Source organism: Physeter macrocephalus, chromosome 13, assembly GCF_002837175.3.
Source record: "Physeter macrocephalus isolate SW-GA chromosome 13, ASM283717v5, whole genome shotgun sequence".
Lineage (NCBI taxonomy): Eukaryota > Metazoa > Chordata > Mammalia > Artiodactyla > Physeteridae > Physeter > Physeter macrocephalus.
This window is the reverse complement of record NC_041226.1, coordinates 86,095,203-86,101,869: the sequence shown is the minus strand read 5'-3', so window position 1 is coordinate 86,101,869 and position 6,667 is coordinate 86,095,203.

Below are 6,667 nucleotides of genomic sequence, written 5' to 3'. Positions count from 1 at the left end.
ATTTTGGAGATTAATCCTTTGTCAGTTGCTTCATTTGCAAATATTTTCTCCCATTCTGAGGGTTGTCTTTTCGTCTTGCTTGTAGTTTCCTTTGCTGTGCAAAAGCTTTTACGTTTCATTAGCTCCCATTTGTTTATTTTTTTTATTTCCATTTCTCAACGAGGTGGGTCAAAAAGGATCTTGCTGTGATTTACGTCATGGAGTGTTCTGCCTATGTTTTCCTCTAAGAGTTTTATAGTGTCCGGTCTTACATTTAGGTCTTTAATCCATTTTGAGTTTATTTTTGTGTATGGTGTTAGGGAGTGTTCTAATTTCATTCTTTTACATGTAGCTGTCCAGTTTTCCCAGCACCACTTATTGATGAGGCTGTCTTTTCTCCATTGTATATTCTTGCCTCCTTTATCAAAGATAAGGTGACCATTTGTGCGTGGGTTTATCTCTGGGTTTTCTATCTTGTTCCATTGATCTATATTTCTGTTTTTGTGCCAGTACCATGCTGTCTTGATTACTGTAGCTCAAAGCCATTTTTAAGAAAAGCAATGTAATATCATTTTACAAATCTTTAAGTGTGGTTTTTTTAAAAAATATTTATTTATTTATTTATTTAGGCTGCGCTTGGTCTTAGTTGTGGCATGCAGGATCTTTAGTTGCGGCATGCAGACTCTTAGTTGCGGCATGCACGTGGGATCTAGTTCCCCGATCAAGAATAGAACCCTGGCCCCCTCCACTGGGGGCACAAAGTCTTACTAGACCACCAGGGAAGTCCCATACAAATCTTTAAGTGTTAATCACAGAAAATACGTGCCATCATTTTGAAAAATAACATACAGACATATAAAGTGAAAGTCTCCCTTTCACTCATGAGAGGGAACGGCTTAATACATCCTTCCAGACTTTTCCATATTAAAAATATATCCATGCACATACTTTTTTTTTTATATGAATCGGTTTAAAAGGTACATATCAGTTGGTGCAACCGAGGCTGGCTAGATGCTCACCAAGCCCACCTACTGGCATACAGCTCGACGACATCTCCCAGCCTCCCCTGTGGTGAGGAGTGGCCATATGCTCAAGGGTGGACAATGGAATATGGTTGAAGTAATGATTGTCACTTCCATGCCCACCCCATAAAAATCTCCCACACCTGATCCTCTACTCTCTCTCTTCTCCTTCTGCTGTGATGAAGGATGGAAGATGGAAGGAGTCTGGGTCCCTGAATGGCTGCCTGGAGCAGAGAAATGCTCCTGCTCATGGACCTGCATGGGACTGGAGATATCGATCGATCGATAGATTTTTTTAAAAAAAGCAACGTACTATCATTTTACATATATATGTATGTGTGTATATATATATAGAGAGAGATTGAACATCTTTAATGCCAATACATATAAATCTTCCTGATACTTTTTAACAGCTGTGCAGCACTCCATTGTATGGATGTATCAGAATGTATTTAAGCATCCTCTTCTTTTTTTTTTTTTTTTTTTGCAGCACCGCAGGGCATGTGGGATCTTAGTTCCCTGACCAGGGATCTAACCCACGCCCCTTGCATTGGAAGTGTGGAGTCTTAACCACTGGACCACCAGGGAAGTCCCGAAGCATCCTCTTCTTGATGGGTACATGTTGTTTCCAATTTTTTAAAATTATAAACAAAATTGCAATAAATATCAAGGTCAGTGTATCTTGCTCATTCATGTTATTATTTCTGCAGGGCAGGTTCTTATTCCCTATTGTTTTAGATAAGGACACAGAAATACAACAACCTGGGCAGTGGAGAATGACCTGGAATAGTTACATTTGGTTATGGCATGCATTTGGAGAGGTAGTAGAGTGTGGTGTTTCAGATCCTGGAAGAAAGAAAGAACCAGGTCCAAGTTCTGGTCCTGCTCCTTGCTAAGCAACCTTGTACAAGTCACTTAACCTCTCTAAGCCTCAGTTTACTCATCTGTGAAATGAGGGTAATGCTGGTGCCTGCCTCATATCGGTGTATCTGTAAAATGGGGAAAATAAAATGGGGATATGAGTACCTACCTCATAAACTGATCAAGGTTCAATGATGAAGGAAGGAAGGAAGGAAGGACAGTGACCCCTGAAGGATGGATACAAATGAAGTGAGCCTTAAGACTGTTCCAGCTGAATGCCTGGAGAGAGTTTCCAGGCCGCAGTGCAGGGAAGGGCGACCCAGGCAGAGCCTGGCAGACTCCCTGAGTTGAGGAACAATGCTGAGAGTCTGGGGAGACTCGCTCAGTGGACCATTTGCTATTGTCTTGGTCGATTATTTACCTTGCTGAGTAACAAACTATCTCCGGATTTATCAACTTAAATCTATGCAGCTCTTGGGTACCAGCAAGAGTTCGCCTAGACAGCCTGCATCTGATCTCAGTGGCATCAGTCAGGGTCAGGGTTCGGATGATTCACTTACAAAGTGGCTTCTTCAGGAACGTGCTGGGCCTCAGTGCTCCTCGACCACTCTCTTTGTCTCCACATGCCTTGGGTTTCTTACAGAACAGCGGTCTTGAAAAACATGCCCTTGGAACATGGTGGCTGGCCTCTGAGAGCCTGGAAGCAGAAGCTACCAGGACAGTTACGGGCCACTCCTGGATCTGGCTGGGCATGCCTTCCATCCCTGCATTCTATTGGTCAAGCCTTCCATCCCTGCGTTCTATTGGTCAAGCCTTCCATCCCTGCATTCTATTGGTTAAGCCTTCCATCCCTGTGTTCTATTGGTCAAGCCTTCCATCCCTATGTCCTATTGGTCAAACTTTTCATCCCTATGTCCCATTGGTCAAACCTTCCATCCCCACGTCCTATTGGTCAAAGCAGTCACAGGATCCGCCCAGATTCAAGGGGGTGGAACAATGGACTGCATTGCTTGGTGGGGGTTGCCAAGGTCGCTAAAAAGGACCACCTGGGATGGAAGATGATGTTGTGAGCATCTTTGGGAGGTTAATCTGCCCTGGCCCCTGCTTCCAACCCATGTATGCCTCCTGGAGTCTCCAGCTCAGACTTTCTCCTGAGTGTCCACGGCCTGCTGAACACCTGCCCAGGGTGTCTTGTAGGCAGCTCAGACTCAAATGTCCATACCTGGACCCAGCCTTTCAGCCCCTAAACCTGCTTCTCCGCCAGGGTTTCCTATTCAGGAAATGCCACCTCCTTCCATGGGTTGCCCAGTTCAGAAGCCTGGGTGTCCATGTTGCCTCTGCCTTCTTTCAACCCCCATTTACTCAATTACAAATGCCCCGAGGCTTTCCTCTCCACTCCGACCCCACCACCACTCTCCTTGCTCTTCATCTGGGCCTCCATCTCACACCTGTGTTATGCCAACAGAGCCCTAATGGGCCCCAACCTTCATTCTTGCCCTTCTGGCAATTTGTTCTCTACACCGCGGCCAGAGAAATCTTCCCCATGCTAACCTGATTGTGTCAACCTCCAAATTAAAAAGCCTCAGCCACGCCCCATCGCCCTCAGCACAAAGTACAACCATCCACTCTCATCTTCAATCTCATCTCTCCTTCACCAGGCCCACCAGACACAACCGGGACCCCAGGTCATCCGCAGCCACTCGAGCTTTCCGGATGTGCTGGGCTCTCCTGACATCTCTGGACCTTGGCAAATCCTGTTCCCTTCACCTAGGACACTCCTCCCCCCGTCCTCCCCTCCCTCCATCCTTGTCGAGATGGCCCCATCTCTTCCTTCAGGCCTCACTTGAAATGTGACCTTTGAGAAACCCACTACTTTGTAGCTTATCACTCAACTAAAACAATATTTTATCAAGCAAAATAGAATGTATGCACAGTAAACAGCATACATTTAAAGTGCACAGTGGGATGAGTTTTGACAGATGTACACACCCATGAAATCACCATCAACAATCAAGACACAGAACATTTCCATCACTCCCAAAGCTTTCCTCGTGCCCTCGGCGCTTGAGCCCTTCATCCACCACCAGCCCCAGGCAACCACCGATCTGCTTCCTGTCACTCTAGATTCTTTTACATTTTCTAGAATGCTATCTAATGGAATCAGACTGGTGTGTACTTTTGGTTCCTATCTCGATTTTATACTTTCTTGTTTGCTTTGGGGGCATCTCTCCCTAAAAGAGTGCAAGATACACAAGGACAGGGTTTGTGTCATGATGCCTGGCACATAGTAGGTGCCCCAAGAATACCTGTTGACTAAATCAATAAACACTATGGCCTTAGGTAGTTTCTCTGGGGCAGGAGCTATGTTTGTTTTTTAAAAAAATATTTATTTATGTATTTATTTGGTTGAGCCAGGTCTTAGTTGCAGCTCCAGGGCTCCCTAGTTGAGGCTCCAGGGCTCCTTAGTTGTGGCATGGAAACTCTTAGTTGTGGCACGCATGTGGGATCTAGTTCCCCGACCAGGGATGGAACCTGGGCCCCCTGCATTGGGAGCACAGTCTTATCCACTGCGCCACCAGGGAAATCCCAGGAGCTATGCTGATCAGGGAGACCTTGAGTCTCTCTAGCCAACCAAGAGAGCAGGGGCCTTGCTAAAATTGTCTTCTTGGAAGTCCCTAGCCTTCTCTGGCACCCCTTGCTCTCCCCCACCCCCTAGATGTGACAGCTGGTAGACCCATAGTTCCCGGCTCGCAGCCTCCTTTTGGAAATCACCTGCTTTTTTTCTTTAACTGTTTTTGTGGTAAAATACACACAGTATAAAATTTACCGTCTTAACCACGTTTAAGTGTACAGTTCAGGGGCATTAAGTACATTCACCTTGTTGCGCAACCATCACCACATTCCATTTCCAGAACTCTTTCATCGTGCAAAACCGAAACTCTGTACCTATTAAACACTAACTTCCCATTCCACCCTCCGCCCCCACCACCAGCCCTTGGCAAACACCATTCTACTTTCTGTCTCTCTGAATTTGACTACTCTAGGTATCTCATATAAGTGGAATCATAGAATATTGTCTTTTTGTGTCTGGCTTGTTTCACTTAGCTTAATGTCCTCAAGGTTGGTTCATCCATGTCATAGGATGTGTAGCATCTAACGAATTTCCTTCCTTTTTGATGTTGAATAATAATAATTATTATTATTTTATATATATATATATATTTTGTTCCTTTGTTGTTTATCCATTCATCCACCAATGGACACTTGGGATGCTTCCACCTTTTGGCTATTGTGAATAATGCTGCTGTGAACACAGGTGTACAAATATCTCTCAGAGTCTCTGCTTTCAACTCTTTTGGGTGTATGCCCAGAAGTAGAATGGCTGGATCATATGGTAATTCTATTTCTAATTTTTTGAGGAACCTCTATACTGTTTTCCACATGGCTGGACCATTTGGCATTCCCACCAACAGTGCACAAGGGTTCCGGTTTCTCCACATCCTCACCAACACTTGTTATTTTCTGTTTTGTTTTTTTCTTTTTTCTTTTCATAATGGCCATCCTAATGGGTATGAGGGAAAAGTTCACTTCTGAGGGCTGGTTTGTTCCCTCTTCAAGGTCTTCTCCTGAGAGAACCCTGGTCTCCAAGCCACACAAATCTTAATCCTGGGAAATCTCAGCTCTGTCCCAACAGTGGTTCCGCAACCTGAGAGTCACCGATGGAAACCTGAGGCAGTTTTGACTTTTTGATGTCAAATGTGTGTATTCATTCAATAGATATGTATTGAGAGCATATCTCGGACAGGGCCTGGCCCCATGGTGGGACCTGATACCCCAGCTCAGGTTGGCCGTCCCCTTGCCTGCACCCTAAGGAATTCCACTGCGCCATCTTGTTCACCTGGACCATGAGAAGAGGACCAAGAAGAAGCCTCCTTGCTGGATCCTCTTGGCACCCATCCTTGTTCTCCTGTCTTCTTCCATCTGCATTTTTTTTTTTTTTTTTGCGGTGCGCGGGCCTCTCACTGTCGCGGCCTCTCCCGTTGCGGAGCACAGGCTCCGGACGCGCAGGCTCAGCGGCCATGGCTCACGGGCCCAGCCGCTCCGCGGCATGCGGGATCCTCCCGGACCGGAGCACGAACCCGTGTCCCCTGCATCGTCAGGCGGACTCTCAACCACTGCGCCACCAGAGAAGTCCCTTCCATCTGCTTTTAATTTTACACTATTTAGTCTTATTTTAAGGACCCTGTGAGCCATTCTTAATTGTTTTTTTCCCCAGAACAAGGCAGGGTATAAATAAATGAGAAATTGAAAAAACACTGGTCTGTGGATACAATTAGCAGGAGTCTCATTTTAAGCTGACTTAATCAAAATACTCTGCTATGAAGTGTCAGAGATGTAACAGCCCCCAGCATCACACATACCTTCATACCCATGCCACCCCCACCCGTGCAGGTGGCGTCAGGACCAGCCCTTCCCAGCGGCCCCCTGCAAGGTCTTCCCAAGGGCATGCTGGGAGTGTGTGTGTATGACAACATTCTCCATCACCACACAGCACTGCTGTGATCTGTGTGGATTTGAGCCCCCATCTCCCTCTCTCTCTCTCCCTCCTGTAGGTGAACTGGCAGTGCCCTCTGTGTTTTCTGCTTCTCCCATCCTACCAGGGATTCTTGCCAGCCTGGCTTTCTTTCCTGCTTCTGCAAACCAGGTCATATCTGCCTTCCCTTCTAGTCCTCTGGCACCTAGTTGCTCCCCCTCCACCCCCAAACATCTTTATTATCTTTCTGGTTTATAAAATGAACACGTTT